Source organism: Equus asinus, chromosome X (genome assembly GCF_041296235.1).
Source record: "Equus asinus isolate D_3611 breed Donkey chromosome X, EquAss-T2T_v2, whole genome shotgun sequence".
In the NCBI taxonomy this organism is placed as follows: Eukaryota; Metazoa; Chordata; class Mammalia; order Perissodactyla; family Equidae; genus Equus; species Equus asinus.
In genome coordinates, this window is record NC_091820.1 from 131,494,007 (window position 1) to 131,521,748 (window position 27,742).

Consider the following 27,742-nt stretch of genomic DNA (forward strand, 5'->3'; position numbering starts at 1 on the left):
CCTAGAATTTTATGCTCAGTGACAATATCCTTCAGGAATGAAGGGAAAATCAAAACATTCTCAGGTGAAGGGAACTAAGAGAATTCATTACCAGCAGAACTGATTTAATATAATTACTAAAGAGAAAAGTTCAGAACAAAGGAAGATGATACCAAAAGGCAACTTGAAATATTAGGAATGGAGAAATAGCAACATAATTAGTAAATATCTGGGTAAATATAAGAAACTATTTTTTCCTCTTGAGTTCTTTAAAACTATTTGATATTTGACAGCACAGATGATAACATTGTCTAATGGGTTTTTTCAATGTATGTAGGTGTAATATAGAAGATAAATACAACGTAAAGGGGGAGTAGCAAAGGTAGCTATATGGTGGCAAAGATTCTATATTCTATATGAAATGATAAAATGTTGATTGTAAGTAGACTGTGAAAAGTTAATTATGTATATGGTAATCCTGAGTACATCTACTGAAAAACATAAGGATACAGCCAAAAACAGTGGAGCATGCAAAATGAAATATTAAAATATGTTCAAAAATAACATAAAAGAAGGCAGGAAATGATATGGATATGAGAAACAAAGAGAACAATCTATGATGAATTTACTTTTTACAAGAGTGCCATGTCCATTTCGTGTAGAAAGAACAATTTTTTCAACAAATGGTGCTGCAACAACTGGATTTCCACATGCAAAAGAATGAAGTTAGACAACTATGTCATCCCATACACAAAAATTAACTCAAAATTGATCAAAATCTAAATATGAGAGCTAAAACCATGAAAGTCTTAGAATAAAACATAGTGGTAAATATTCATAAGCTTCTATTTGGCAATAGACTTAGATATGATACAAAGAGCACAAGCAACAAAAGAAAAAACAGATAAATTTGCCTTCATCAACATCAAAAAAATTTGTACATTCAAGGACACTATCAAGAAAGTGAAAAGACAACCTACAGAATGGGAGAATTTTTGCAAGTATATTTGCAAATGAAATATCTGATAACAGTTTAATATCAGGAATATATAAAGAACTAAACTCAACAACAAAAAACCAAACACCACAATTAAAAAGTGGGCAAAGGACTCAACATTTTTAGAAAGAAGATATACAAATGGCCAATAAACACATGAAAAGATAATCCTTAGTAATTGGAGAAATGCAAATCAAAATCATAATAGATACCACGTCATACCTACAAGGGTGGCTATAACAAAAAAAAAAAGGGAAAATACCAAGTGTCATCAAGGATGTGGAAAAATTAGAACCCGTGTACATTGTTGGAGGGATTGTAAAATGGTACAGGCACTGCAGAAAACACTGACATTTCCTCAAAATTTAACGCAGAATTCCCATATGTCCCAGAAATTCCACACATAAATATATACCAAAAAGAATTGAAAACAGGGACTCCAACAGATATTTGTATGCCAATGTTCATTGCAGCATTTTTCACAAGAGCTAAAAGGTAAAAACAACGCAAGTTTGCATGAACAGAAGAATGGATAAAGAAAATGTTGTATATACAAACAATGGAGTATTATTCAGACACAAAAACGAATGATGTTCTGATACATGCTACAGCATAGATGAACCTTGAAAACTTTATGTTAAGTAAAATAAGCCAATTAAAAAAACACAGATACTGTATGATTCCACTTACATGAAATATCTAAAATAGGCAAATTCATAGAGACAGAAAGTAGATTAGAGGTTATCAGGGGATGGAGGGAGGAAGGAATAGGAGTTATTCTTTAATAGTTAAAAAGTTCCCATTTGGGGTGACAAAAAAGTTTTAGGAACAGGATGGTTGCACAACAGTGTAAATACAACTAATGCTACTGAATTGTATACTTAATATAGGCAAAATGGCAAATTTATGGTATATATATTATATATATAAAAGGTTGGAAAAGGCATACTAATCAAAAGAAAGCTAGAGTGCCTATATTAACTTCAGACAGAGTAGCCTTCAGAGCAAAGAAAATTACTAGGAATAAGGAGGGATGCTACACAGTAATAAAAGTTTCAATTAACAAAGAAGGGAAAACAATCCTAAATGTATATGTAAATAACAAAAGAGATTGAAATTCATGAAGTAAAATCTGAGAGGTAGACAAATTCACAGTTACATTTGGAGACTCTAACACTCCTCTCTCACTGATAGAAATAGTAGAGGAAAAAAACAGAAATATACCAAAGAACTGAAAAATACTAGCAAGTGATTGGGTCTGATTGACATTTATAGAACATTCCACCCAACAACAGCAGAATGCACTTTCTTTTCAAGTTCACATATGGCATTTGCCAAAACAGACCAGATCCTGGTCTCTCTCTCTTCCTTTTTTTTTTTTTTTGGTGAGGAAGATTGGCCCTGATCTAACATCTGTGCCCATCTTCCTTTATTTTGTATGTGGGATGCTGCCACAGCATGCCTTGGTGAGCAGTGTGTATATCTGCTCCTGGGATCCGAACCCATGAACTTCGGGCCACTAAAGCAGAGTGTGCCAAAGTAGAGCCTAACCACTATGCCACTGGGCCGGCCCCCCACTCTATCTTAAACCTTAACCAAAAAAATAATCAGAAAATGTCCAAACACATGGAAATTTAATTGAAAGTCATAAGAAATACATGTATCAAAGAGAAACTCTCAAGTAAAGTCAGAAAATATTATGCATTAAATGAAAATAACATACAACATACCAAGTTTGTGCATTACGGGTAAAGCAGTGCTTAGAGGGAAATTTACGGAATTAATTGCTAATATTTGAAAAGGAGAAAGGTTTCAAAACATTACGCTAAGCTTCTGTTTTAAGAAACTAGCAAAAGAAGAGCAAAATCAACCCAAAGCAGTATAAGGAAGAAAATAATAAAGATAAGAATAAATCCATTAAATTTAAAACAAAGTATAGAGCAAACATGAAGTGCAAAGATTTTTTTCAATATCAAAGAAACTGATAAACAGCTGGCAAGACCTAAAAAGAAAAAAATGGGAGAAGACATAAACAATCAATATCAGGAACAAAATAAAAGATAACACTATGGATCCTACATAAATTAAAATGATAATAAGGGAATGTTATTAGCAGCATCACACACATAAATTTGACGTCTTAGATGAAATGGACCAATCTCTTAAAAATCACAAACTACTAGAACTCTCCTAATGTGAAAGAAATATCCCTAATAGTCATCAGCAAACCATAAATTGAATGTAACCCTCTCAACATGATAAAGAGTATCTATAAAATTGAATGAAAAAGAGCATCTACAAAAACCTACTGTTAGCTTTGCATTCTGTTGTGAAAGATACGATGCTTTCTCCCTAATATCAGGAACAACGCATGAGTATCCACATTCAGCAGTCCAATTCAATGTCATGTTGGAGTTCTTCCCAGTGTAATAGGCAAGAAAATAAATAAAAGGCGTATACACTTATCAGGAAGAAATAAAACCGTCTCTAGTTGTAGATGGCATGAATTCTATACAGAAAATCTCAGGGAACCTACAACAACAAAAAGAACCCCTAGAACTAATGTGTGTTTAGAAGTGCTGTAAGATACAAAGTCAACACATAAAAATAAAAATTATTTCTATATTCCAGCAATCATTAATGAGAAATCAGATAAATACTATTTACAAATCCAATAGAACATACATAGGACCTGTATAATGAAAATTACAAGACGCTGAAGAAAGAAATTAAAGATGACAAATAAATGAAGAGACATACCATGTTTATGGATTAGAAGACTCAACATAGTAAAGATGTCAGTTGTCACCAAATTGATCTACAGATCTAACATAATTATAATAAAAATTCCAGCACTATGTTTTTTGTAGAAATTGGCAAGCTGATCTTAAAATTTATATGGAAAGACAAAGGGATTAGAATAACTAAGACTTGTTTTTAATGAAGAATAAATTTGGGGAAATCAACTACCTGATTTTAGGACAATATAAAGCTGGATTCTTCAAGTTTGTGTGCTTGTGGTGAAGGTATACGAACACAGACCAATGAAACAGCCTGATGAGTCACAAAATTGACTCATAGATATATGGACAGTTGAGTGTGAGGCCAAATTCAAAGGCAATGCATTGGAGAAACAGTCTTTTAAATGTGGTGTTGGAACATTTGGAATCCATATGCAAAAATAAGAACTTTGATCCATCTCTCATATCATGTACAAATATGAACTCAAAATTAACTGTAAATCTAAGTGTAAAATGAAAACCATAAAGCTTTTACAAGCATAGAGGAAAATTTCGATCTTTACCTAAAAGAAAAAAATAAATTAGACTTCAGCAAAACTAAAAATTTTGTTCTGCATGAGACACATTGAGAGAATAAAAAGGTAAACTAGAGAAAAAAAATTTGTAAATCATGCGTATATCTGACAATTTTTTTTCTTGTGGTATTTATCTTAATTAGTGTTCTCTGAGCTTCTTTGATCTGTGGTTTGGTGTCTTGTCATTAATTTTTTAAAATTCTCAGCCAATCTTTCTTCTGCCACCTTTGTATGTGTCTCTCTCTGTCTAGTCCCATAGCTCTTGGATGTTGGTGTCAGTTCCAACATCTCTATTGAGTCCTGAGTTTGACTCAGATGATTGTTTTGTCTCTCAGGAGTATTTTCTTTCTCCTTACCTTTTCTTGTGCTTTATAGAATGTTTTTTGAAAGCTGGAAAGTATGTGTACAACCTTAGTAGAGACTAAGGTAAATAGTTTTTACATTTGGAAATGGGTGTTGCTTTCCTTTTCTAGGGTAATTTGAGTTAATCTATTTAGGAATTTGGCTGCACTTGTGGTTTGTTGTTATTGTTACCATCAGTGCGCTACAGGCTTCAATTTCCTCTGGTAATACCTTGTGTTTAGGGTAGGGGCTCGTGCACCAAGAGGACGTTGTTTTAATGTTTGCTCACCATCAGCTTTTGTCTCTCCTTTGCACTGTGGCTCAGAGAACATCTGTTTCTTGCAGTTCCCCCTCAGAATGCCATTGTTACTTCTAATTGATGCACGTTAGCCTGATGGTAGGGGCAGGTGTGGGAGCATTCTCTAATGTTCAGATTAAGGCTCAGGCTTAGGCAGGCATGGGTCCCTGTGTCTCTGGGGTGTGGCTTTCAGGCCATCACAAGTGCCCCTCCTCCAGCTGAGTTTTGGGTCCAGCAAGTATGCCCGTTCCTCCCCTATGTTGAGAGTTTTTTCGTTTGTTCCCTTCCCCAAACTGCAATAGGTTTTGACCAAGCCCCAATGTCAACAGATTTTGTTCTTCCTCCCACAGATTGAGGATTTTGTCATGTAGAATTAGGAGGAAGAGGCCTGGAGGATTTCATGCCCCTGCTGCAGCAGCTGCTGCTGCTCTCTCCTCCTGCTCTCTCCACAAGGCAAGCTCCTGCAGGACTCTCCTAAGTCTTCACTAAAAGCACCTGTTAGAATTCAGGAACACTAATGCTTCAATAGTGTGAGGACTCCCTGGCTCCTATCTGCAGTCTCCAGGAGATTCATATGCTCTTGCCTGCCTGAATCTACCTTTCTGTCAACTGTTTTAGCTAAATTCTTCTTACTGGTATTCAGTAGCTTCTCTCTCAGGTAAGCCAGCACTCACACTCAGTCTATCCCTGCAGGTGCGTGTCCCTCTGCAAATTTTCGGTTATTTGGTTTTCCTGCAGCCTCAGCTCTATGACGCATTCAAGAAAAGTCACGAATTAGCAATATGTCTATCCTTCTTTCTTGTTGTAAGGATAGGAGCTGTGTGCTTTGCAGATGTGCATATACTCAAGCAGAAACTGGAACTCCCATAAAGATTTTAAAATACTGCTTCAATTTCCTTAGTAACTTTAGGCCTGTTGAAGTTTTTTTTATTTCTTCCTGAGTCAGTTTAGTAAGCTATATTTATTCTACTTTTTCAGAAGAGTTTGGGAAGGATTGGTGTTAATTTTTCTTTGAATGTTTCTTAGAATTTATCAATGAAGACTGTGCGTTTCTTTGTTGGGAGGTTTTTGATTACTGATTCAATATCCTTCTTATTACTGGTCTGGAGATGCCTACTTATGGTTTGAAAAGGCCACATTGGTCAGAGTCAATGAAAGGACCACTGATTGGTCCAAGATTTGTCAGCCATAGGTAAAATTTAAAACCCAGATTCCTTTTGGTCTCAAACTGCAGTACTGTCTTCACTCTGATACACTCTGAATCCATTGTTTTTACTATTGTTAACTTAAATTCTCCACTCTTTTCAGTATACCCCGTCTCCCTAACTCCCACTAGTTATTTGCCCTCACACTGGAAAATCAACAATATCCAGAAAGGTCTGGATCCGGGCTTCCTTCCTGGCCCACAGAGAAGAAAGGCCACTTTGAACTCCTGTGCCCAAACAGAGGTCTGAGCACCCACAGGAGCAGGCCATGGCTCACACTGACATCCTGCCACTGCCACCATCACCACCTATTTCTTCTTCCAGGCAACTTTCTCCATCACGGCCGCTGCCTCCTACAGCATGGTCAGCAGCAGCTGTTGGCTTCTGGCTGCCTGGTCTTGTGTGCCCTGGGTAGTGCTCACGCATTTCCTTCAACCAGGGAGAATGATTCACAGTCTGACCCCTGAGCCTGGCCCTCTCCCTCAACCCACCCCAGGCTCAAAGCTCCCAGTTACTCCTCACGTTTAGCATCACCTGCTTTCGCTGTGCTCTCCAGATCAAGGGAATGGAGCCCATGCCCAGCAACTACGCATGATCAGCATTGCATCACATCCATGGCCTGCTGCACAGCTAGCATACCACTCCATTTTCTCTTAGCATCCAGCGTTGAAGACAAATCTGATAACATTATTACTCTTATGTACTCGGAGGTAACCTTGTCGCCTTACCCTCACTCTGAAAATATTATTTCAATTTTTTGCTTAGTGTTCTGAATTTTCACAAGGATAGCTTAGATGAGGGTGTCTGTTCATCCATCCACCGTCACAATTACTCCGAAAACTTGTGTTTCCTTTTGGTGCTGGGAATTTTTTTCCAGTTATGTATTTTTATTTTTAGCCATTTCCTCCCCTCTCCTTTCTCTGTTTTCTCTTTCTTTAACTCCTATTAGACATTTAACTGTTACGCAAGTGTTACAATGTTAGCCATTGTTTCCCATTGCCTAGCAAAACCCCTGTGCATAGTTGGGATTCAATACCTGATGAATTCCTGTTAAAAAACATTGGCCCTTCTCTATTGATCTGCTATGACTTTCAACTTTTGGTCATATGTTTTATCTGTTTTATGAGAGCTTTTTCATATTTTTCTACTAAACTTTCTATTAAAATTTTATTTTAAACATATATATATATACACACACTGAACTTTATATGTATAACTTCATATATATATTCAATTTCCAACAACATTTTCTTGGTTCCAGGTGCTCCTTTTCCCAGTGAAGTGTGATCTTCTGTTTATGTGTATGCTATCTACTCACATCTCTTTGAGGATACACATTAGGATTCATATAATGTTGTCTTCAGTTGCCTGGATTCTCTCTCTTTCTTCTGAGGTCAGTTGTTATGTTTATTCATCTTTATTCTTCTATTAAGTTTTGCTGATTTTCCTCAAAGATCAAATTCTTCTTGATTATTCATTTCTATTTAGGAACAAAGGATTATGCTGATTGATGTTGTTCATTATGTGGATTCGCTCTGTCCTAGAAGCTTCTCCCCTAAATTAGAAGCCAGAGTAAAAGTGAAGTGTGTGCAGGGTATGTTGATTAGTAGGCTTCTATTTTGAGTGCTGTGATGGTTATTTTATGTGTCAACTTGACTGGGCTAAGGGATGCATAGACAAATTGTAAGACGTGATTTCTGGGTATATCTGTGAGGTTGTTTCCACAAGAGATTAGCATTTGAATCAGTAGACTGAGTAAACAAGATCTGCCCTCAGCAATGTGGGTGGGCAGCATCCAATCCATTGAGGGTCCATACAGAACAAAAAGGAGGAGGAAGGGTCAATTCTCCCTCCCTCTCTTCTTGAGGTGGGATGTCCATCATCTTCTACTGGTTCTCTGGCCCTTGGACCATGGGATTTGCAGCAAGCCCCTCTTTAATCCACCCCCCATCCCTCCTCTTAGGTGTTCGGCCTCCGTCTGCAAATTCCATCATTGCTTCGCCTGGTTTCTAGGCCTTTGTTCTCACTGAATTTTACCACTGGCTTTCCTGGGTCTCCAGCTTGCAGACAGACCACTGATCTCGTGGTTTCTCAGCCTCCATAACTGCCTGACTCAATTCCTGTAATAAATCTCCTGTTATATGTTTCTCTATGTATTCTGTTTGGTATGTTTCTGCAGAGAACTCTGACTAATACAACTGCTGAGATGTGGAGCTGACAGGCAGGTTGGATTATCTCCATGCCAAAATTAAGAGAAGCTGACTTTCTGTTGTCAGCTCTCATCGTGTAACTCTCCCTTTCATACAGATTGCTAAATAGAGTATGTCTCTGGTTGCTGCGGAGTGATGCCAAATATCACCAATGCACTTGAGGTACAGAAAACCAACCTACCAGCCTTGAGCAGATAGTTCTTCACTTAGTTACATTTATATCCCATGTTATAATATGCTTTTCTTACACGTTGACTGAAATAGAGTTTGGGGGACAATGAGTGATTCTACTCTGATAAATCTATAACTTCTTCTCCATTAGTGTATTTTTAAAAATTCTGAGCAACAGGCCACACTACTGTGAACTTCTGATTTTTTTAAACTATTAACTCTTTCATTTTTTTCACAAATGTGTTAATAACGTGTGTGCTTATGGTTAACAGAGAACAACCACAATTATATTGTTAATGAGTCTATGGATATTCACTTTGGTGCTCATGTTCTAGCAATCATTTGGGCCTGGAGGGTTTTTCTTTTCTTTTCTTTGTTTTTTTAAAGATTGGCACCTGAGCAAACATCTGTTGCCAATCTTCTTTTTTTCCTTCTTCTCACCAAAACCCCTGAGTAAATAGTTGTATATTCTAGTTGTGGGGCCTTCTGGCTCTGCTATGTGGGACACTGCCTCAGGATGGCCTGATAAGCGGTGCCATGTCTGTGCCAAGGATCTGAACCAGTGAAACCCCGGGCTGCAGAAGCAGAGCACAGGAACTTAACCACTCAGCCACGGGGCTGACCCCGGGCCTGGAGTTTTCTTTTTGGAAGTGTGTTATAGGTATAGGACAATTCAGATGCTCTAATTCTTCTTGAATGAGTCACGATAGTGTGTGTCTTTCAAGGAATTGATCCATTTCATCTAAATTTTAGCATTTATGGGCAGAGTTATTTTGTTGTTGTCCTTTAACTGTCTGTTGCATTAGTAGTGCAGTCTCTTCTTTCATTCCTCATATTCATCATTTGTCTACTCTTTCTTTTTACTTCGTTATCCTGGCTAGTATTTTATCAATTTTGTTTTAGGGATGTTTTCAAAGAACCAGCTTTGGCTTTTATTTTCTCTATTATTTTTCTGTTTTAAAATTCATTAAATTTTACTCTAATCTTGATTATTTCCTTCTTTCTACTTGCTTTGGGTTGAATTTGCTCTTCTTTCTCTTGTTTCTTCAGGTGGTAGCTTAGGTTATTGATTTGAGATCTTTCTTCTTGTCTAATACACATGTTTAATGCTTCATAGCATTGCTTTAGCTCTATACTACAAATTTTGATATACTTTGTGGATGTTTTAATTTATTTGAATATTCTTTGAGAATATTCCTTGAGACTTTCTATTTGACTCCTGGGTTATTTAAAAGTATATTGGTGTGTTTTTTAATTTTCATACACTTTCCAGGTATTTTTCTGTTATTAATCTAATTTAATTCAGTTACGGTTTTGAGAATACTTTCTATGATTTGTCTTCCTGTAACTCTGTTTAGATTTGCTTCATAGCTAAGAATATGGTCTATCTTGGTGGATGTTCCATGTGCACTTGAGAAGAATGCATATTCTGTTGTAGTTGGGGGGTCTTCTATAAATATCAGATAGGCCATGTTCCTTATTGGTGTCATTCAGACCATCTGTGTCCTTATGATTTTCTGCCTACCTGTTCTGTGATTTACTGAGAAAGCACTGTTGATAGCTCCAAATATAACTGTGGATTTGTCATTTCTCCTTTCAGATCTATCAGTTTTTGTCATCTGTTTTGAAGCTCTGGTGTTAGGTGCATAAATCTTAATTTTATTATGTTTTTGTGAATAATTGACACTTTATCATTATGTAATGTTTCTCTTTATCCCTAAAAATATTTCTTTTTCTGAAGTCTACTTTCTCTGAAGTTAACGCAGCTTCCCCTGCTGACTTTTGGTCAGTGTTTGCATGTTATATCTTCCTCCATCCTGTTACTTTTAGTCTATCTGTGTCTTCATCTTTAAGTCAATTTCTTGGACACAGCAAATAGCTGGGCTTTGCTTTTTTTTTTGAAGTCCAATCTAACAGTCTATTGTTATTTAAAGTGGTTAGACATTCACATCTAAAAAGATTATGTGATTGAATTAAAATCTACTATATTGCTTGCTGTCTTCTATTTATTTTTCCTTTTCAGTTTTAAATGAGTATTTTGATGGTTCTATTTTATCTTCTCTATTGATTTATTATTAACACATCTTTGTTTAAAAACTTGTACAATTGTTGACCTAGAGTTTATAATATACTTTTTATATAGTTGAGTCTACCTATAAATAATACTATACAGCTTATTGTATAGTGATAGAAACTTATAATATTTTTAATCCCACCCTTCCATTTCCTGTGACTTTGTTGTTTTAGCATTTCACTTTTACTATGTTTTAAACACAATGCGTTGTTACAATATTTGCTTTATAGTCAGTTGTCTTTTAGACCAATTAATAAGAAAACGTATTTAACATATTTTATTTATGACACTCTGAATTTCTATATGTACATCTAAGTTTTTATTATATCATATTCCTTCTACCTCAAAAATGTATTTTAACACTTCTTATTGAGTAGATTAACAACGAGTTCCATTAGTTTTTGCTTGGCTGAGAAAATACTGTATTTGGCCTTAATTTTTGAAGATAATTTTTTCTGGGTATAGAATTCTGCGTTGTGAGTATGGTTTTTCTTTAAGCATTTTAAAAATGTGTCTTCATTTCTTTTTTCCTAATATGGTTTCTGATGGGGTGGCTGCTGTAATTATCATCCTTATTCTTCAGTAGTTAATTTGCCTTTTTCTCTGGCTGCCTTCAAGACTTTGTCTTTAGTATTCTGTAGTTTGAATATTATATGCTTGAATGTTTTCATATTTATTCTGCTTGCTGTTCTCCAAATTTTCGAAGTCTTTAATTTATTATCTATTAATAATTTTGGGAAATTCTCCACCGTTATTTCTTCAAATATTTCTTCTGTCTTGTTCTCTCCTTCTTCTCCTAATGAAATTCCAGTTATGAATATGTTAGACCATTCAATATCACCCTACAACTCCTGAATCTTTCCTTGCTTGTGTCCAGTTTACTGATGAGTCCATCATCTGTGTTACTGGGTTTTTCTTTTTCAGTACTTCCATTTGCCTATGGTTTCCATCTCTTTGCTGAAATTACCTATCTGATAATTCATGTTTTCTCACTTCTATTGGATCTTTTAATATATTGATCACGGTTATTTAAAACTCACTGATAATTCCAATATCTGTGTCATATCCAAGTTGTATTTTGACGATTTCTTTTCTGTTCAGTTTATGTTTTTTTCCTGCTTTTTGATGTGCTTTGTAATTTTTTGTTGAAATCTGGATATGTTCTATAGGGCAATACATACTGAGGTTGATTTTTTCCATTTAGATTTGTTTTCTTTTTTTTTTTTTTTTAAGGATGATTAGCCCTGAGCTAACATCTGCCACCAATCCCACTATTTTGCTGAGGAAGACTGGCCCTGAGCTAACATCTGTGCCCATCTTCCTCTACTTTATATGTGGGATGGCTACCACAGCATGGCTTGCCAAGCGGTACCATGTCCCCACCCGGGATCCAAACCAGCAAACCCCGGCCACCAAAGCGGAACGTGCGCACTTAACCACTGCACCACCAGGCTGGCCTATGTGAGCATGCCTTTCCTGTGTCATGACTTTAGTGTAGTTTGTGTTAATCTAGTCAAAGATTAGGTGGGTTGCACATTTGCTTGCTGCCTGGGTTTGAATATTCTATTTCTGCCCTTGCTCCCCAGAGAGTATCTTGCTCTCGTAGTTCTACCAGCTGTGTTTCAATGTTTTTATTGCTTTCTGCTTCTTAGCATTACAGTAGAGTAGGTGAAGAGGTGTACTCTGCAGTTCTGATTAAACCTTAGTCTTAGGCACTGTGTAAGTCTGTGTCACATGTGTGACCTGCATAAGCGTTTCTGTGCATCCATCTGACGTAATGCTGTTTCTAACAGCCATTCATGTCCTTCTCTCAGGAATAGTATTTGTTTTTCTGTTCCCTTCCTTCAAGCTGCAGTACTATTTTGTTTTATTCTTGGTGATAATACTTTTCCAGACTGAACCATTTCCACTTTTTTCCCCTATATGGTAATTCTAATATAAAGCAGAAAACTAAGCATGGTGATCGTTATGCGGCATGCTCAAAGGTAACTGATGTGAATAAAAAGCCTGAACTTTGGAGTCAGGCAGACCTGCATTCAAACTGCATTCACCCACTTACTAGCTTTGGGAACCTTGCCAAGTAGCTTAAATATTCTAGCTTCTGTGTCACTAACATGGTTAATCTCTCCCTTCCGTGTCCTTAATATTAAGTGCAGCAGAGAGCTAGACCTATTGATTGTAAATTGGCAGAACTTATATCAAAATAATAACTTTGTTTCCCATGGCTAAAAGGTGCTAAATTCAATTTCACGAGTGTATATATAATAGTTTCCTATTGCTGCTGTAACATATTACCACAAACTTAGTGGCTTAAAACAATAAACATTTATTATCCTACAGTTCTGGAGGTCAGAAGTCCAAAATGTATCTTACTGGGCTAAAATAAAGGTGTCAGCAAGATATGATCCTTCTGGAGTCTCTAGGAAGAAATCCATTTTCTTGCATTTTCCAGGTTCTGGTGCATTTTCCAGGTTCTGGAGGCTGCCTGCATTCCTTGGCTCATGGCCCCTTCCTCCATCATGAAAGGCAGCAGTGTGGCATCTTTAAATCTCTCTCTCTGGCTCTGATGCTCCTGCTTCTACTTCTAAGGATTTTATGATTACCTTGGGTGCACCCTGATACTCCAGGATAATCTTGTCATCTCAAGATCCTTAACTTAACCACATCTGCAAAGTTCCTTTTGTTATGTAAATTAACATATTCAAAGGTTTTGGGGATTAAGACATAGACATCTTTGAGGGGGCATTATTGTGCTTATCACAGTATGTATAAAATTGTAAATATGCCCTAGGCTATGAAGCAATGGTATTCCATTATGCATGGTTCTAAAACCTAGCTTTGCTTCACAGGCAAAAGGAAAGAGGCCCCCCCCCCCCCCCCCCGCGACCCCAACCAAATATAGGATCCTGGACTTTATCCCAGATTTCTGGGTGTAGAATCCAGGAAAATGTATTTCCAAGAAACCTTCTTCCCATATCTCACTCTCAAAATGAGCTTCTAATACTGCAAGTCTATAAGCCAGCATTGATGCGTTTTTTTAGCGTCTTCCAGTTTTAATGATTTACAATGTCACACCATTGACTCCTAAAACCTTTTGTGAAGTAATTTTCCCACCTTGACATGCTACAAAGAAAAAATGTATGATCAAAAATTTTTGAAGCTTTATTCATACTTATTTCTGCTCTTGGAGATAAATGATGGATATTAATATATAAAGGCTCTGAAAATCATGCAGTACGTAAGCCTTGTTAACTTTCTTTAACCTAGTTTCTCCAAAATTTATTTGACTACAAAACAATTTTCTATCCTTAACAGTTATCAATATCCCATAGAATACACTTTGATAAATACTTCCATAGGATCCAGTGAAAGATAGATCAAGATTTTTTAATTCCAGGAGGAGGAGAATAAAGTATGATTGTGCTTTGGGAAATGTGATGTGGACATTTCTGCAAAAGCTAGTAATATCAAGTTATGTATGTCTGTGCTCTATCTAAAATATGCTATGTAAATAAAATGTTCAATGCAGAACTTACAGATAAAAACTCTTGGTTGCTAATATTTTTCCTTGTTTATTTCAACTCTCAGCTTCTTGACTGTTTGATATTACTTTGAGTATTAGCAAACAAACAACAGGCTGCTTTTCTCATGAGAAGACAGTCTGTATCTTTACTGGTGTTTTTTCGAGAAAATAGATCACTTTAATCTTGAAACATGTATTGACATTGGTCACATACTCTTTTATGCTTGTCACCAGAAGATTCTTGATAAAAATGGGAATTGAGATGACCTGAATATTGAGGCTTGTGTCAATAATAGCGTCAGCAGTATTTCCGATGAGGCTTTCCAGAATGTTGTAGGAGAGGCAGATGAATCCTCTACCCTCTGAGTCCTTCTGGCTGGGCTATGCATTAAGTTGACATGAGACAGAATAACAGGAGAAAATCAAACAAAGCTTTATAAATGTATACATGGGAGAAACTCAGGAAAACTGAGCAACTTGCCAAAATGGCTGAGGTTGTCGTCTTAAATACCATCTTCAGCTAAAGACAAAGAAGGTTGTTGAGGGTAGAGAGAGTCAGTTATGGGAGATTACCAGAAAAGCGCAGTGAGCAAGAGTAAGGCTATTATGCAGATTTAAGTCCATGCCTTCTGCAGTGATAAGAGTTTCTAGAGATAATGTCATCCCCCCTTCTTCCTGGCACAGAGAGGGAGATACCTTTACAAACGGAGGTTTCGCTTATAAATGCAAAGGTCTCTTACAATAGGGTAACTTCTACTTTTCAGAGCTTCTCCCCTGTCTGAAGTTTCTTAAAAGTAACCAGCCCAAAATAATCCTCATGCCAAAAAGACATTTTGGGGTGGCCAATTCTGATCCCCCACAATGTAAACCAAAGGAACATGTTCTTAAAATAAAAACCAATGAACTTTGAGTAGTAAAATATTGAGACCAACTGGAAAGTGGCATTCTGAATTAGAACAATATCATGGTACAAAATACTTTAAGTAAGTTTAATTCCTACTAAACTAAGAGAATAAAGGTAATCAATGTACAGTGGACAAGAGTACAGATACTGGAGCTAACCTGTCTGGATTAAAAGACCCTCATTCTGTTATTACTAGTTGTAGGGCCTTGAGTAAGTGACAACCTTTCTTTGCTTCAATTTGTTCATATGTAAAATGGGGGTAATAATAGTATCTGCTTCATGGGATCTTTTCGAACATTCAATTGTTTAATATATACACAGCAGTTAGAGTAGTTCCTGGCTTATACCCTAAGCCCTCCTATCATGACTATTACCACATTGAAAAGAATACACCAGATAACAGTGTATCCTCATGAATTTATTTTATAATTTTATCTTGGTCTTTGTATCAGAGAATTATAAATTCCAAATAAGTAAATCTCAATCTGATGGGGTTTTGTTAAAATTGGCTATTAAATAGAACTCAAAAAAGTCAATGGCATTTTCTTCTTTCAATCAATGTATTTAATAATTTTATAAACTCTAATTTTCAAAATTGTAGTTTTTTTCCAAATTCCCTTTGAAATTGATAATGGAAAATAAGAACGTCTTGCAGTTTTCATATTAAAATGTTTACAGAAAGGAAAGTCAACATCCTGAGCCTCTTAATTTGGTAGGAGGTTAGCTGGTACCCTATGCTAGATCATCTCAAGTATTAAGATCCACATTGAAAGTTAAATCTTACTCTCTAGGGGCTACCTATTTACAATACTAAACCAGCTTTCAGTTCAGAAACCTGATGGATAGGCTGGGAAAATTCAAATTCTAAATTTAGGAGCATAGTTGAATATGAGAAATCTATCATTTAGTGTGTGATGTATTTATTTTTTTCTCTTTTAATAGTCATAAATAATTTATCGATTTACTATAAAAATTTCAAATAAAATCAAACTGAATTAGAATAGGCAATCCAGTTTTGATTAAGAAACTCAAGCAAGTGTGTCTTAGGAACATCATGATGTTATAATTATCAATAATAATATTATAATCAATACTATGTGTCAAATTATTCCAAGCACTTTAATTACATAATCATATTTAATACTCACAAATATCTCCCTGAAATAAATATTTTGTGCATTGTACAAATGAGGAAAAAGGTTTTAAGTGACTAAAGGTCTTATCCTTTGTCACACAGCTGGTAATTTGCAGAAATAAAATTTGAATCATATTGTGTGACACAAAGATGTATGCCACTAACCTCTACAGTATCACCTCCATAATAAGGCAAAATTAGTTTTCTCTCTATCAAGAATATCAACTTTCATTTTTTGTTGTTGCTGTCATTTTTGGAGGAAGATTAGCCCTGAGCTAACATCTGCCACCAATCCTCCTCTTTTTGCTGAGGAAGCCTGGCCCTGAGCTGACGTCCGTGCCCATCTTCCTCTACTTTATATGTGGGACGCCTGCCACAGCATGGCTTGACAAGCAGTGCGTGGGTCTGCACCCAGGATCTGAACCAGCGAACCCCGGGCTGCCAAAGCAGAACATGCGAACTTAACCACTGTGCCACCAGGCTGGTCCCATCATTTTTCATTAAGAGAAAGAAGCACGTAACTCCTGAGTCCATTATGATCTTTAAGGAAATGATATGATGTTTCAGTCTGAGGAGGGAAATATGGAATGAGCAGGGAGTTTGGAGTGAGAAAGAACTGAAATTAAATCCTGGCTTCACTGCTTATTCGCTGTGTGATCTATAAAACAGATAATAACAAAACGTAATGTAAGAAGAGAAATAATATAAGATTTAGCACAATGCCTGGCACATAGGTTATCTGGTCAATAAAATTAGTATTTTAAATAAAGGCTCTGAGAAATACTGCAGTAAAGAAACACGTGTAACCCCATGTTTCTCAAGTGGAACTCCTTTTGAGTGTCACCTATTTCATGGAACCCCGTGTTCCACAGAGGCAAACTTGGGAAATTCTGAATTAAAAAAATTGCTGTCTTCCTGAAGAGAGAGGAAATTAAGAGGGTACAGTAGGAGTAGTACTAGGAAGGGAAAGGAGGGAGGAGATGCAAAATATCCATTTAAGGTGGCTCTACGTGATTGAACTAATGATAATGCACAAAGAATGATAGAGTGAGAGGAAGAATAAGTGATGCCAAACTTTGAGCTCTAATTGAACTAAAGCTTCTTCAGTTTTAACTTGAGTATTTCTTTAAGATATATTTTAATGTCTGTGTAGGGTTTTTTTATTCAGGCCTTCAGCCTTTTGCAAGGAGGTGTCATGAAAATAATGGGAATAGAATAATTGAATTACTGACTTGTGGTTCAAAGAATATTCTTGCTCTCGTGGCTGAATGTTTAGGCATATTGCATTTGTACATTGCCAGTACTGTGTTGAGAGTACTAAAAGAGATGGAAATAATCTCATGAGCACATAGAGTTCCTTAAAAATGTTTTGCACATGTAGAGATATTTAGATTCTGGATATGAAGGAATGAATGGTTTGAAAACTTTATAAGTGGGTCCCATAGGATCTACCATGATTAAAGGAACTCTGGTCTAATGGAGCATATTTGGATATTTCAGCCAATGTGATAGATGACAGCATGCTAATGCGAAGACAATTGTTTTCTATATATTTCCTTAAATGAGATATTAATGGAGCAATTTCTGAGATATGTGAATTAATTTGAATGGACTATAATAAATGTTTAATTTGGACCTACTGGTTTTTCAATCAAGAGGAAAATAAGACAAAATTATTATAGTTGAGGGAGGATCAAAGTTTGAAATGATTTCATTGCTACAACATTTTCTCAGAAAATCTAATTGTAAGAAATCCTCATGTACAATATTTCTTAATAGGAAAAAATGAGATTAATTGAAAATGAAAGCATTCAGAATGCATAGAAATGGAGGCAATTTTATAGCTTTTCGTTACTGTGTATTGAAGTTTTTATTTTGCAAACACTAGCAATTTATTTGATAAAAGCCAACTAATTATGCCCTCTCCCTGCAAAAATGGAAAAAAGAATCCTATAATTTCCCCATTCCCACTCCAAGTTAAAGATAAACTCCCCAGATATGAAATTAGCCCATTCTTTTGAACGCTACTGGCTGACATTTACTGTTTAGGTGTTATCTCTCTAGCTTTCACATTAGGAAGCAATATGCTCTCCTTGGAAGAGGGATAGAAAGCAAATAAAGGTCAAAACAAAAGGAAGCCTGAAAGCAATTTCAGCCATTTCGTATGCTTTTTTCTTCTCTTCTCTTACAAACATCAAAAAGTCAACTGCTGTTTAAGATGATAAAGTGTGGAAAGGAAACCTGGCAGCATCCATTGGTTTAAACCAAACCTCTTTTTATTTTATATGCGGCGACAGCAAGTAAGTGGAGATGATCTCAAACACAGCACTTTTGCTTGCATTCGTCATGTTTTCATGTTAGGAATTAAATGTTGAATTACCTTCCATCAGCCATTATACTCAATAGTCATCCTTCTCCAATGGGTGAGTATTGTTTGGTTGAAGAAAAATATTCAGAGAATTTCTTGTTGGAGCCAAATCCTTTCAAGGATCACATTTTTATAGCTGTTTGAATACTCTAAAAATAAAGCTAAAGAGGTAGAAGTAAAGAGGGTGTCACAGGCATACTAATCTTTAAGTAAAATACTGGTGAAAAATATCAGGAGTCTTTGGAATTCAAGCTGAAAAAATATATAATAGAAAAATAACTTCATTTTGTAAACATTTCTTATAAACGTTAACAACATTGACGTTCTCTAAGTGTATGAGCCTGTTGTATTAGTCGCTGTTTTATTATTTATCTCGCAATGTATGTAATTAGTTAAGGCTAGCCTGGAGAACAGGAAATTTAGTATATATTCATTTGAAAACTGAAATTATCCATTACAACATTTTCTGAATGAATGCCAACTGAGAAGGTCATTCTACTTATTGGTAATGCTTAATTTACTTACACACCTGTCCAATGGCGGAAAGACCAGGGTATGCAGATTATGAACACACAGACCCATATACTGCGTCTGCTATTTATTATCTAAGTGAGTCTAGAAATACTAGTTTTTTTAAAAACCATTTTATTAAAAAAATTATAAAATTTATGCTCATAGTAAAAATTCTAACAGTAAAAGAGGTATACATAAAAAAGTCATTTCCCCACTCTCCAGTCTGATTATAGTTTATCATTCCAAAAGTGTTAATGTATATGTAAGTATAAGTATTTGTCATTTAAGAATATAAATAGGATCATATTATACATATTCTTCTATGCATCTATTTTTTTAAAAATCATATTTCATGGATATCTTTCCACACTAGTACATCCAAACCTGCTTCATCTTTTTAAAGACTTGGTAATCGATTTACTCAACTGGCTATGGATGGACATTCTGATAAATCCTGGTACTATATTCATAATATCTTTACATATTGGCACATTGTATGGCAGTGGTAAGTACTAGGGAACATCTCCTAAGGTTTACATTTTGCATTGACTAGAAGTACAAATGGTTAGATTTTTGAATATTCTATGTCTGAGTTGGCAGTTGAACTTGAGCACTCAGGATCTCAACATTACTAAAAGAGTGGTGCCATTCCTCTGATGGTTCTAAAACAATGAATTAATGACATGCTAATATGGCCTCAGATCACTTCAAATGGTAAAAGGGTAGCTTATGTATAAAAAGGTCACTGTCACTTCATGTAGAAAAAATAACCAAAATATCTCAATATAGTCAGCAAAATAAAAATAAGTGAATATTTTTAGTACAAGTTCTAATATTCATTTGTTATCAATAAAGTGGTCTAAAACTTGAAGACCATGGCAAGACTAAGACTGTATTGATGAAACATGAGATTTACTGTTTAAATTCAGCAGCTGAAAAATTTCCTTTACAAAGAAGATGGAGAATAAGAAATATATAATGTGCATTACTTTCAGACTGCATTACTCTTTGGAAACATATGACTAATCAGGATTTTGTTATTATTATTACAACTTTTTCCTTCACATCCACATCATGATGATAAACTAAAGCTCTCATTTTCTGGGCACATTCTTCTCCACAGAACAGGAAAAACAGTGAACCTTTAGTGAAAAGTAGGCTGAGAAGCTAAATGGCCTTGGATTTTGAGGCAGTAATTTATTTTCTGAAACAATGTAAGTACTCAAAGAAGAATCCCCTTTGCTAGGTGGCCATAGTGAAGGGAAAGGAATGATGAATCCACTCGGGTACCAAGTAGTCCATCTGCTATGGCTGAAATTCCAGGCACATTCAAAAGGAGTTTCAAAACTTGAACTTTAGTGTTTCCATTTCCCACAAGTAACACATTGAAAACGTCTGTCATAGAAATGTTAAGCATTTGGTCATTAGTAACAGTCGTGTTTGCTAACAATCCCAGTCTGACCATCTGCACAGTGGACTTGAGGGAACCACAGAAAAAAATGCTCACAGACTTGATGCATACCTTTAACTTGCTTTGATTTTTAACATCCATACTTAGGTTATTGAGTGCATTTAAAGCTTTGCCTTTAATACTGTGGCTAATATTGTTGATCGCATTTCAACATTTAAAATACTACCCGATTAACAAATTATGGCTTGGTTAGCTGAATGGCTACATTGTTATTCAAAGTGAGTAAACTTTTTCAACAATGTCAGGATCCTTTTTTCTTTAGGTTTTAATAATGCTTCTGTTCATACACATATACATACATATGCACATAAAGAGAAATGAAATACAGCTCAGTTCCTTGGTAAATGACTATTGATTTGTTGCCAATTTGAATAAACATTTATTTTACCAAGAAGTTTACTCCTCAGCTTCATATTTTAATTTTATTTAGAAATGTAAAATACTTTTTTATACTTAAAATTTATATGCCTAAATGTTTCTTTTTACACAAAGACATAAATATTTTTAATTTCCAGCTTTATGACCTATAGTTTACAAATAACATTGTGGAAGAATAAGGTGTACAATGTATATATTTGACGTATGTATATATTGTGAAATGATTACCACAATAAGGTTAGTTAACACATCCATCACCTCACATAATTATCCTTTTATCTTTTGTGGTGAGAACATTTAAGATCTACTCTATTAGCAAATTTCAAGTATACAATATGTGGGGCCAGCCGCGTGGTGCAGTGGTTAAGTTCGCACATTCTGCTTCTGCAGTCTAGGGTTCGCCGGTTTGGATCCCAGGTGTGGACATGGCACCGCTTGGCAAAAGCCATGCTGTGGTAGGCGTCCCACATATAAAGTAGAGGAAGATGGGCATGGATGTTAGCTCAGGGCCAGTCTTCCTCAGCAAAATAGGAAGACTGGCAGCAGATATTAGCTCAGGGCTAATCTTCCTCAAAAAAAAAATCAAGTAACCAATACAGTATTGTTAACTATAGTCACCATGCTGCACATTAGATCCCCTGAACTTATTCATCTTATAACTGAAAAGTTGCACACTTTGCCTAACATCTCCCCATTTCCCCCACCACACAGCCCATGGCAACCACCATTCTACTCTTTCTATGGGTTCAACTTTTGTAGATTCCACATATGAGATCATACAGTATTTGTCTTTCTCTGTCTGACTTATTTCACTTAGCATAATGCCCTCAAGTTTCATCCATGTTGTCCCAAGTGAAAGAATTTCTCTCTTTTTATGCCTGAATAATATTCCATTGTGTATATATGTATATGTATATATATATATATATATATATATATATATATATATATATGCCACATCCTCTTTATCCGGTCATCCGTCAACAGACACTTAGGTTGTTTTCAATTCTTCACTTTTGTGAATAATGCCGCCATAAACATGGAGGTGCAGGTATCTCTTCAAGATAGTGATTTCTTTTCCTCATATATATACTCCAAAGTAGGGTTACTGGGTCCTATGGTAGTTCTATTTTTAATTTATTGAGGCACCTCCATATTGTTTGCCATAGTTGCTGCACCAATTTATATTCTCACCAATAGTGCATAAGGGTTCCCTTTTCTCCACATCCTCACCAACACTTGTTATCTCTTGTCTTTTTAATAATAACCATTCTAACAAGTATGAGGTGATATCTCAGTGTGGTTTTGATTTGCATTTTACTGATGATTAGTGATGTTGAGTCCCTTTGCATGTACCTGTTGGCCATCTGTATGTTTCCTTTGGAAAAATGTCTAATCAGGTCCTTTGCCCATTTTTTAATTGGATTGTCTCTTTTTTTGCTATTGAGTTGCGTGAGTTCATTATATATTTTGGATATTAACCCCTCATCAGATATATGAATTGCAAATATTTTCTCCCATTCTGTAGGTTGCCTTTTCATTTTGTTGATTGCTTCTTTTGCTGTGTAGAAGTGTTGTAGCTTGATGTAGTCCCACTTGTTTACTTTTGCTTTTGTTGCCTGTGCTTTTGGTATATCCAAAAAAATCTTTGCCAAGACCAATTTCAAGGAGCTTTTGCCCTATATTTTCTTCTAGCAGTTTTACAGTTTCAGATCTCACATTTAAGTCTTCAGTCTATATTGAGGAAATTTTTGTAAGTAGTATAAGATAGGAATCCAGATTCATTCTTTTGTATGTGAATATCCGGTGTTGTCTGGCCCAGGGTGCAGTGCTGGGCTGGTGCGGGAGGCTCCTGAGGGCTGATACAGGGGTTTCCAGGAAACACTAGTTATTTTTTGAGGCTTTAGTTTTCATATATGTTTAAGAGGGATTATGCTTTATAAATGAGCAACATATTAATATTGATTATCTGATAGTCCAAATAAATAGTTCATTGAAGAGAGATTATGAAATATCTGACAACAGGAAGACAAAATATTTGTAGAGGATAACTTTACAGAAGACTTCCTAATATATTTTTGCACACTAAATTAATTGCTCTATGTACCCCAAACCACACCTATAGTTATTACTTCATGCTTTGTTGATTGATTTATGTATGTCTTGCCTATTTTTAAATTAGGACTTCAGAGGACTCGTACAATGATGATACAAAGAGAGTACAATCAGAAATACTTAACACAAGGAGAGAGACAGAAACCAAGTAGTTAGAGGAGAGGACAAAAACAAGGCCCAAAACTCCTGAATGAGGAAACCATACCAATTGTTCACAGATTTTGGCTCTGTGCTCTCTAGAGGCCAGGGCTAAGGTGGTAATGTGATGGGTCTCAGAGCTTTCATTGTTGTTAGCAGAAGTGATGTTAAGTTTTTTTCCCTAAATGGACTTATCTTTTGGTTCTTATTTCGTAGAGAAATTTGTCATAGGAGTCTTTTTACCAGGGGCATTATGTACTGCAATGCATGATAGATTAACTGGTGTATTAAAAACTTCAGAGGGCTTCTCGGTGTGTCCTCTACTCTTCTTTCCTTGCTTTGTTTGAAAGAGTCCTGTGTTTTTTCTCAACACCACAAAGGCAAGAGTCATTCCAAACTTTCATGCTCACCGTGTGCTACCCCTAAATTATGTTAGGTGTGAAACATTTGTTTGTGTTTGCACCAAATTTCAGTTTTCCAAAAGGAGTTAAGAATGTCTAGTTTGCAAGTGCTCAAACGTCTAGCTATGTTACAGGAAGCTGATGTTATCTAATTTTGCAATTGTCATTTTATTTTTCCTCTTAGCCAGTTACGGAATTAAGGTTAGGGACAATGAGTCTTTGGAAAACAATGTAGATTAAGAAAACAAGTTAATGGATATGAAGGAAAATATTCAGAAAATTCCAGAATGTCCTGACATATTAGCTTCATAAAAATGTCTCACCTAAGTTGTTCCTTGCAGCAGCGGCAATTTCAATGATGTTTAAAAAATATATTTGTTACTAGACCTTCACATATTTGTACTCATTTGCAAAACTTAGGCTGAATTTTCTTCCAGCATACGATATGGTTACCTTTTATAATTACTTATATTTCTTAATATTTTAGTAACTCTCCCCAAAAAGTATAGAGGATGTATGTGTAGCTATTACACTAAGAAAGGAAAATTCATGGGATATACTCATATAGAAATGTTATTTTTTCCCTGTTTCATTAAATCTTTTCTGTGGCCTTGGTGCTTTCCCTCCCCCACATTCACTGTGGCAGGATTTTTCTGGTTATTCCTACATAATACAGTTTTTTGATCACTTCAACTATAAGCTATTAAAACCAACAGCACCACTCTCAATTTAAAAATTACAATGCCCTGAGCAGGATAATTGCCATTATTTGAATCCTCTTTTAAATCAGACTTTTTCTCTTCCCCAAGTTCTGCCATGCTCCAAGAGGAAATCTGAAGTTAGGGGAGACGAAGTGGCAGCCTTCTTGTGGCTTTTCCCGTCTTCAGCTTCTATTCTTTTTCTTCTATCTCACCAACCATGTTTCTGCCTGTTCCAGAGTTGGAGTGTGTGGAGTGAGAAGTAAAGGAAGCATAAGAATTCTGCTTTTACTGGTACTGTCGTGGTGGTCAGATATTTGTGCTTTCTGTGTTTGGCATTATTTTAAAACTGACTTTTTGCCTCCTGCGTACTTCACGGGTTCTTCTGAGTTACCCCTTCCCCTCCATTACGCTTCTCATATGTGAAGTCCACTTGACAAGGTAAAGTTTCTGCCTGCTCCCTTATTCCACTCTCAGTACTTTAGGCAACCTACATTACCTTCAACTTCCCCTTTCTGGATTTTTCCTATGGGTAGCCCACATCCAGAAACATTCAAACACCCTTTGCCTGGACAAAATCTGGAGTTCAGGTCACCAAGATTACTGCCTAGCTTCTCTTTCACTACGCCTTCAAAGCAGTTAGACATCCATTTCTTGTACATTCAATTTCCTTGAAAGTGTGAAATATCAATTGATTGTGTCCTGCAAACTGCTAGGGACACATGAATTTCTAGGCTTGAGAAGAAGGGCAAGCACTAACAGGGCTCTTGAAACTTGCCCCCACAATCTCCTTGAATGCCTTCTCACTAGATCTTTCCTTTCATCCTAACCTCCGATTGTGCACAAATATTTCATATTCTCAAACATTTTCCCACGTCTCTAGAGAGTCCTCAAAGCTACTCATTCTATTTTTCTTTCATTTGTTATCACTATGTCTGTTATTGGAGGCACACCTTATACCACAGTACTTGACACCTTGGACATTTCTTGTTTGCTGACCCTCATATTGAGATTTTGTAGGCTTAGGGAATACAGGTTATTTTAAAAATTATACTTTGCTCGATAATGCACTGGACTTTTAAAAATTAGAGTGAGCCGAAATAATTAGGAAATTAAATCATTCAGTGGCTGAATATCCCATACTGTTGTTTGCATACTCATAAACTGAATTTAAAAAAATTTATTGTGGGTAAAATACACATACCACAAAATTTATCATCTTAACTATTTTAATTACAGTTCAGTGGTATTACGTACATTCATATTGTTGTGCAACCATCACTACCATCCATCTCCAGAACTCTTTGCAGCTTGCAAATATGAAACTCTGTACCCAATAAATAATAACTCCCCATTCTCCCTTCACCTTAGTCTTAGCGTTCCTCTGCTACTTAGTAATGCTTGAGCATCTTTTTGTGTGCTTATTGACCATCTATATAACCTCTTTGGAGGAATGTCTATTCAAGTCCTTTGCCCACTTTTGAACTGGATTGTTTGTTTTCTTTGTTATTGTGTTTTAAGAGAGAGATATATATATATTCTGCATATTAATCACTTATAAGATATATGATTTGCAAATATTTTCTCCCATTCCTTAGTTGCCTTTTTATCATGTGTGAGCAGAAATAATTTTGTTTCTTCCTTTCCAACCTGGATGCCTTTTATTTCTTTTTCTTGCCTAATTGCTCTAGCTAGGACTTCCAGTACTATAGTGAATAGAAGTGGTGAAAGCATGCATCTTTGGCTTGTTCCTGATTTTAGAGGAAAAGCTTTCAGTTTTTCACAATTAAGTATGATGTTTGCTGTGAGTTTTTCATATATGGCTTTTATTATGTTGAGGTAGTTTCTCCTTCTATTCCTAGCTTGTCGAGTATTGTTATTATAAAAGGGTGTTGAATTTTGTTGAACGCTTATCCGCATCAATTGAGATGACCATGTGTTTTTTTCCATCATTCTTTAATGTGGTATATTACATGGATTAATTTTTATATATTGAACCATCCTTGCATTCTAGCAATAAATCCCACTTTGTTATAGTGTATAATCCTTTTAATATGCTATTGAATTTGGTGTGCTAGTATGTTGTTGAGAATTTTCCCACCAATGCTAAAAAAGGATATTGGTTTGTAGTTTTCTTTTCTTTTCTAGCTTTGAAATCAGGGTAATGCTCGCCTCACAGAATGAGTTAGGAAGTGTTCCTACCACTTCAGTTTTTTGGAAAAGTTTGAGAAATGGTGGTGTTGGTTCTTCTTTAAATATTTGTTAGAATTCACTGAATGAAAAAGGATATATAGTGAGCATGCCTGAAGTGAAATAAATAGAAATAATTTACCTCAAGAATATTGAATAAGTATTGTGTTTATAAAATTACTTGATTATTGTCACATGATCTGTATTGACTAATACTCCTTTTTCTTCTTATATAATCTGGAAGAGATGTTCTCAATATTTGGTTTAACATAATGCATATACTGGATACTGTAAGTAACTGTGACACAGTTCCATGGATCTTCTCAAGTTCATATGCAGGTTCCAAATATGCTATATTCTTTCATGGTTCTACTCATTTGGACATAATGTATCCCCTGACACCCATTCTTCTTGGTAAACTACTGAAACTGAGCTCAAGCATCAGCTCAATTTCACGTATATTTATTTAGTACCTACTATGTACCAGGAATTATGTTAATTATGCAAAGATAAATTTAAAATTACATCAAGAGAAAGTCTATCTAGTAGGAGAGACAGGAATATGCCATTGCTGATTCAGCAACTACTTAATAGGTACCTTTCAGTGAAGTGAAAATTCAGTTTCATATAGTGGTATATGCCACAGGAGAGCAGTTTGGTGAGATTTTGTTAGCAAATATGTGACTATCAATATGTTGATATATTATCTGATCAAAAGTATTATAGTAGAAGTGACTATGAAATTATCTCTGTGATGGTTACAGAACGCTTTATGGGATGGAATAAAGGCACTATAATTAGGTTATTAACATTTTGAAGTTTTGCTTTTGGCATGAAATAGTTGAACAAATAAAGACAAAATAAGCCTGCAATTTTGTCTCATATTCCATATTTCTGAGCATGGGAAGAAACCCAGCCTGAGGGACTCTCAGTTCTTCCTTCCTGTGCCAGAATAAAAAGGGCTTCTATATGTATACATGGATGGGTATGGCTCAGTCCAAGAAAGAGTGGTAAAATGTATGGAGTGATATGCTCAGGGAAGCAAAATGGTGGATGAGAACTTTTTATAGGCTGGAAACTTCTGGTAAGCTGAAGGTTGAAATAAGCAGATTTCATATTAAATTGCCCTGAGATAGCTGAGCAAATGAGAAGCAGCAGTCAGTTCCATCTAAACTAATATAAAATATATTCCTTTGGTTTATACCCCCCTCACTCCTTCCTAGCCCTTGGACCTGCAGTACTTTGAGCGACAGGCAAAAATGAGTTTCCCCTCTACCAGGCAGATTCTGTTGCACTGTGCTGCATCAGGACCTCTA

The 27,742-nt window shown here is 35.8% G+C and overlaps 1 pseudogene; it reads right to left on the minus strand.

The window, feature by feature from the left end:
• Window positions 1-20,061: 20,061 nt before the first annotated feature.
• LOC106843405 (armadillo repeat-containing protein 10 pseudogene) lies at window positions 20,062-20,653 on the minus strand (annotated as a pseudogene).
• Between the last annotated feature and the right edge of the window lie 7,089 nt (window positions 20,654-27,742).